Source organism: Ruditapes philippinarum, unplaced genomic scaffold (assembly GCF_026571515.1).
Source record: "Ruditapes philippinarum isolate M1 unplaced genomic scaffold, ASM2657151v2 ctg156_1_1_1_1, whole genome shotgun sequence".
Taxonomy (NCBI): domain Eukaryota; kingdom Metazoa; phylum Mollusca; class Bivalvia; order Venerida; family Veneridae; genus Ruditapes; species Ruditapes philippinarum.
This window is the reverse complement of record NW_026860876.1, coordinates 280395-286921: the sequence shown is the minus strand read 5'-3', so window position 1 is coordinate 286921 and position 6527 is coordinate 280395.

Sequence of the window (6527 nt, the reverse complement as noted above, 5' to 3'; positions counted from 1 at the left end):
TTTCATATATCAAAGGATTTTGAAAATACTTGGCACAAATAGTCACTATAATAAAACAATGTGTAATGCGCAACACCTGCACCCCTACCTCCAAGGTCAAGGTCACATTTCTAGGTCAAAAATTAACATAGTCTGTTAAATGGTGCATATTGTGTCCGATCTAGAACTTCTTCATAGCTCAAGGGATTTTGAAATAACTTGGCACAAATAGTCACAATAATAAGAAAATATGTCAAGTACAACCCTTGCACCCCTTCCTCTAAGGTCAAGGTCACACTTAGAGGTCAAAGCTAAACATGATAGATTTTAAATTCAGTGTTTCATTTTATTTCTTTAATAAATTTATTGTTGCATTTGCAGATCTAGCATTGATCATAATTTTGGACTTAGATCCATACCTCAATCTTTTGAAATAGCACAATTTTATGCTTCATATAAAACTTTCCCGAGGCGGGGGACGTTGGTTACTCTGTTACAAATTCTTGTTAAGTCTTCAAATTTACTAACAATCAAATATTAGACAATATCCTATCCTAATAGAAGAATTTTGTTCAAACTTTACTCAAATATTCACTTCAACAAGGTTATGTGAGAAACCCATGGCTTAAGGTCAAGGTCACACTTGAAGGTCAAAAATTGACTTAGAAAATGTTCTTAAATTTTAACAGGTACTTGAATATTTCTGAAACTAGCACAGGTATTTGCTTGAAACTTAAAAGATATATGAGGTGTCACCAGAAAGATATGCAGGTCAAGTTTCAAAACTCTGTATTGCATTTTGACAAAGTTATGCCCCTTTTTAAGTCTTTGAATTTACATACAATCAAAACTAGACAATATGTCTTGTCCGCTCTATAAATTCTATACCTATGGAAGGATTTTCTTAAAACTTGACTCAAATGTTCACCCAAACTGGGCAATGTGCAGAACTTATCTTACCCTTGTGCCAGCTTAAGGTCAAGGCCGCAATTGAAGGTCAAAAATTGACTAGGAAAAATTTCTGAAATTTTAACAGGTACTTGAATATATCTAAAACTAGAACAGACAATCATTTGAAACTTCAAATATATACGAAGTGTCGCAAGTAAGATATGCAGGTCAAGTTTCATAACTTAAAAATTGGGAGGGGGGGATAACTTTGTATTGTATTTTGACAAAGTTAAGTCAATTTTTATGTCTTTAAATTTATTTACTATAATATTTCTTAAACCAGAACAGATATTTACTTGAAACTTAAAATTTATATGAATGGTTACAAGCAAGCTCAGATGACGAAAATTCTACAATTCCATTGAATTATGACACAAGTTATGCCCCTTTTAGGCTTAGAAAAAGGTTCTGATATAACCATTAGTACTTTAATGTTTCTGAAACTAGATCAGATATTCACTGGAAACTATATAATATATGAAGGGTCACAAGTAAGCTCAGTATATAAAGTTTTTCCATTCTTTATAACATTTTGACATAATAATGCTATTTTCTTAACTTCAATGCTTTTGTTTGTTTTAGTACATTGGGAAAATGAAAGGTTATTTGTAACATGATTTAACAATATATATTTATACTATAACCTGTACAATTTGTCTTTTTTTTCACCAGAGATAATTTCTTTTTATGTATATGTATTTGTGCCACTAAAGTTATTCCCTTAACCACCTTTCAAAGTCGTCTTCTGGTCAAGGACATTGGTGGGGGTGTGAATCGCATTAAGCGATAGTTCTAGTTGTATATATGGATGATTTAAAAAAAAAACTTTCCTTTGTTGTTTTATTGAAAATAAGATGTTTTAAAAACATTTTGAGTGAAAAATATTTTATTAGTGAGAAAAAGAAAATTTTATTTATATAAAAGTGGGCGTGGTCATTTACATGTATCCTATCCAAACCACGCACCGATTACCTGAGTGTGTATTTGCATAGTGTACATAAAACCAATGAGCTCTTTTTACATAATGCACATAAACCAATAAGCTATAGTCGCATAATGAACATAAACCAATGCGCTCTATTTGCATAATGTGCGTTAACCAAAGCGCTGTAATTGCATGATGTACTTAGATCAACCAATGGTCTATATTCTGATAATGTACATACACCACATAGATAACATAAACCAACGAGTTCTATTCGTATAATGAACATTAATCACTGATCTATTTCCATATAATGAACATAAACCAATGTACTATATTCGCATAATGAAATTAACCGATGAGCTTTCTTTTACTCCTTAAACATAACTTATCTGAACACTCCCTGAATATTAGTAATATGTTACATTTAAGATATATTTGCTATTCTTTGAAAAAGTATTATGTTTCAAAACCAATTATTCAAGGACATTGAAAATAAAAGAACTTCTTTAAAGATATCAATAGGCAAAATGCAATATTCTGAAAACAGGTTTATTAACACACGATGATCTTTAAAGTAATTGATAAAAAATTCTTTATATCATTAAAATATATTTTCATGGAGTACATTTGTCAGGCAATAAATATAATCAAATGAAGGATGTATACTATATTAATTGAATAATCTATACCAGGACCTTGACTTCCATGAAAGACATTCTTATGGTGAGCCTGTAGAGCGTTCATGGACGGCAGTGTGTAGCACAATCTTGCTCCCATACACCTTAGTGAAGCATAGAAATGGCATGAAATAAGAAGTGTTAATACCGCAGTAATTATTAAACATTCAATGTGAAACGCCCATGCTTTGAAAAAGAAACGACAATAAGTTCAGAAAAGCTAAATGAGAATATAATAGGAATCACTAAATACAGTAGCAATTACAAGGTAATCATGAACTCTACTTAACACAACACAAATTTATAAAGCAGACGACATATTCTGAGGGTGATTAAATTTATGCAAGAGTATTGTAACCACTTATTAATATTTAAAAGTTGAAATTACACAAGTAAAAACGTACCACAGACATAACAAAGTAATAAAATCTTATCAAACGATCTTCAAGCATCATTAATCCATTGAATGGATTTTGGTAAGTCTTCAACAAGCGTCACAGGACGCAAACATTGCATAGAATAAATACATATTTTTTAAAGAGGATGAATGAAACAAGACAGACACACATTTGAATTGATTTGAATCGTGCAGAATGATACAATTATTTGAAGCAAACTAAATATTAAATATCATACAAAAAGCATCAAACAGATGTTCCAGGTAAGAAATAAAACATAAAAACCCTATAAAGATTCAAAATGAAGCTTAAATTTCAAATCAACAGAACAATGAAATGTTATCAACTGCTGTCGTACCCACGTAATGTGTTTTTAAGTACAATACAATGTATATTCTGTACACGCCGCTATTTCTATTGAGAAATTTTAACCACCATGTACATGGTTATTGCCTAATCAACAATATGTGTTTTTTACAATTCAAAAAAATATCTGCCTACTCAAATTTTTCAACAAACTTTTTGTAATACTGTTATTGTAATTTTTGAAGCAGATTTATATTTTGTCATTGTTTCGGCAAATGTTTAAATTAACGTGTTTACGTTTATTTTTGTGTGATTGCGGTCACGGGACTTTTAAGAACGACATCTACAGTGAGTTGGCCAATAACGGATCACTAGTGAAACTTTTAGTGTTTATGAACGAATGATTTTTAAATTCTTAAATAAATGTATGTAGATTTGAAGTATTTTTATTCCTTTTTTACTGTATACTTCTTGTGAATTTGTATTTTGAATGCATCATGGTGCATTTACCCTTTTCAAACATCTAGTAAACATGCCAATAACGGGTCAAATCAGCCATTAGCGGATCACGTGACATACGAATGGGGGATTGTCTCAAAACACGAATTTTCTGTCAAATTCGTCCTAAACAAAGAAAATATTGCACAAATATATGTCACCCCTGAATATCACAGTTTAAAGGGTACCACTAACTAAAGAATTCAAGAGGCAACTGAATGATTGTGGTTAACATAGTAATGTTATAATTGTAATAATAGTGAACTCAATGATTTGTGTAGGCAACAGCCACAAGACAAATGGTTGACATTAAATGCATATTTTTTTTTTCAGGATTACAGGGGAGAAAGCAGCTCATGAAAACACCTTCTATGTAAAACTTGATTAAAGTAACTGTAACTTTAATGTGTTGTTGTTGTTGCTGCTGTGAAACAAAAACTAAAAATGCAGTTTCTAGAAATTTTCATGTTCTATGTGGAATATGAAAAAATATTTTCTTTTAAATGATTTTTTTAATAACAATGATTTATGATGATATATATAGTCTGGAAAAAACTGGATACCTACCGTACATGTAGCCTTTAACAGTATTTAACTGTTGCAGCTGTTTATACTGCATAAAATACCTTTTTTTGGCATGGACTGCATAATTCAGTTGTAATATTAACATAAATCATTTAAACTTTATATTATTTATTTATTTATTTGGTCTACAAACTAAAATTTTCTAAAAAAAATATTTTTTATAACAGGTTGTATAACTTTGAGGCGGTCCCTTCCTATAAAATTGCATGACCCGCTTTTGGACAACTCGGTGCAATTCATTTGAATAGCGCTATCAAAATTATTCCTCAAGTATTTTTTAAACGGTTGGTGTTGCAGGTAGTTAACATATTGGGCATCAAATATCTACCAGCTTTGATCCAATATCTTTCGAGTTTTTATGATAAATAAGGCAACAATTTCAAATATGCGTTGTCAACGGCGCTGAATTTCACGAGAAACGGAAACGCTTGGTTCAGCATCTGAGTGAATCTGATATGAATTACACGGTGGTTTACATTTTTTTTCCACTGTCAAGTAGCTAACATCCTAATGCACATGCCTGTTAGGTAAAAACATTTTTAAGCTCAAAACTGTTAGAAGAATATTTCGTTAAATTACTGACTGATCCGTTATTGGCTATGATCCGCTATTGGCTAACTCACTGTACGTGTCTATTACGTCACAGCTATTGTGAAAATACGCATTATAATACAAAATGTACAATAAAATATCAATTAAACATCATTTCATCCTTCAAGTGACATTAAATCGGTTATGGTATTTGGATATCCTATGAAATAATTCAAAGACTATTCGAAGATATTTCAGGATAGAAATCCCCTTTGCAGCACTATGACCCTGAATTGAAAAAAATTAAAATTGACAACCAAACTTACACATACGTACACATTAGATTTTTCTTCAACAAGTATTTTGTTTTATGCTTTTTATAATGAGAAATATAAACAATAGTACTAAACAAGTAAAAAGAAATTACAATACAACAATTTTGTCATCTACAGAAAGTTCACAAAACATTTTACATCTATTTTCTTCTTCTTAAAAAATAAAAAAAAAACAACAGAAAAAAACATATCAAACAAATAACACACATTTTCAAATAGTAACATTTTCATACAGTCTTTGCATTTCGTATTTTTACAGTACAAACCGAAATGTCAGAGATCAAGTTATATTTACTATCAGAGCTTAATAAGACGCTTGTCATTGTTACAATTTACAACATTGCTGTCAATTTTAATTCGTTATTGCAAAATATTTACAATACAAGCTCTTAACTTTCTAAAACATTAATGCGAAAGTATCAGTTATGTTATGGTATCAATTATATGAAAATAATAAAGCACATAATGTTTTTAAATTATCTTACTGAAATCTTAAAGTCCATGTCAACTATATTTCAAGAGAATATTTCGATCTTTTGAAGAACCGATAGAAATAATTAAGTAATTTTTGTCAACCTACATATCTACATTTCTGATTCTCCTCATTGCAATAGAAAGTACAGTTGGGTTTATACTAAAGGTAACACAAAATGCACATGGTGTGCACTACATATGCACATTTAGTGCATTTCATAGAATCTTTGTACACTAAAGGTGCAGTGGACAGTGTTTCAGTTTGTTTGTGTAACAGATACCTCAATCTGACTTACGTCCAGATCTAATTATTTTTAACATGTAAATCTGATAACCACCGTATGTTTCGCCGATTTCTCGCTGATGCTATTTTTAGCTTGCAATCAAACAGAGATTTTTACAGAAAGGCATTCGACCAAATATCAAGATTTTGTTGTTGTCCGTGGAATTAAAACAAATTGTTGATTTTTGCTAGACAAAAATTGTTTGAAGAAATTTGAAACAAGTAAACCGGAAATAATACTCAATTTTTAATGGGTAAGATTGTATTGACAGTTTACCTTCTGGCTTAATGGACAATACCGTGTCTATTCTTGAAATCGTGAAAATTACCTACTCTGTATTGATTCTCCGGCTGTTAAAAGTAGAATCCACATCGCTTTCAAAATTGTAAAAATTTCTGGGTCAAACGTTGCTATATGAGCACTGTATGCTCTGTTATCATACATGATTTGCGATTTCCATGCAATTTTGCCAGATATACGGTAAATATGTCAATGTCATAACATAAGGCAGATTTCTTATGGATTTAACCACTGACATGTGTTAAGTTTGTAAAATATCGATTTTGGCTTAGGCCGCATAC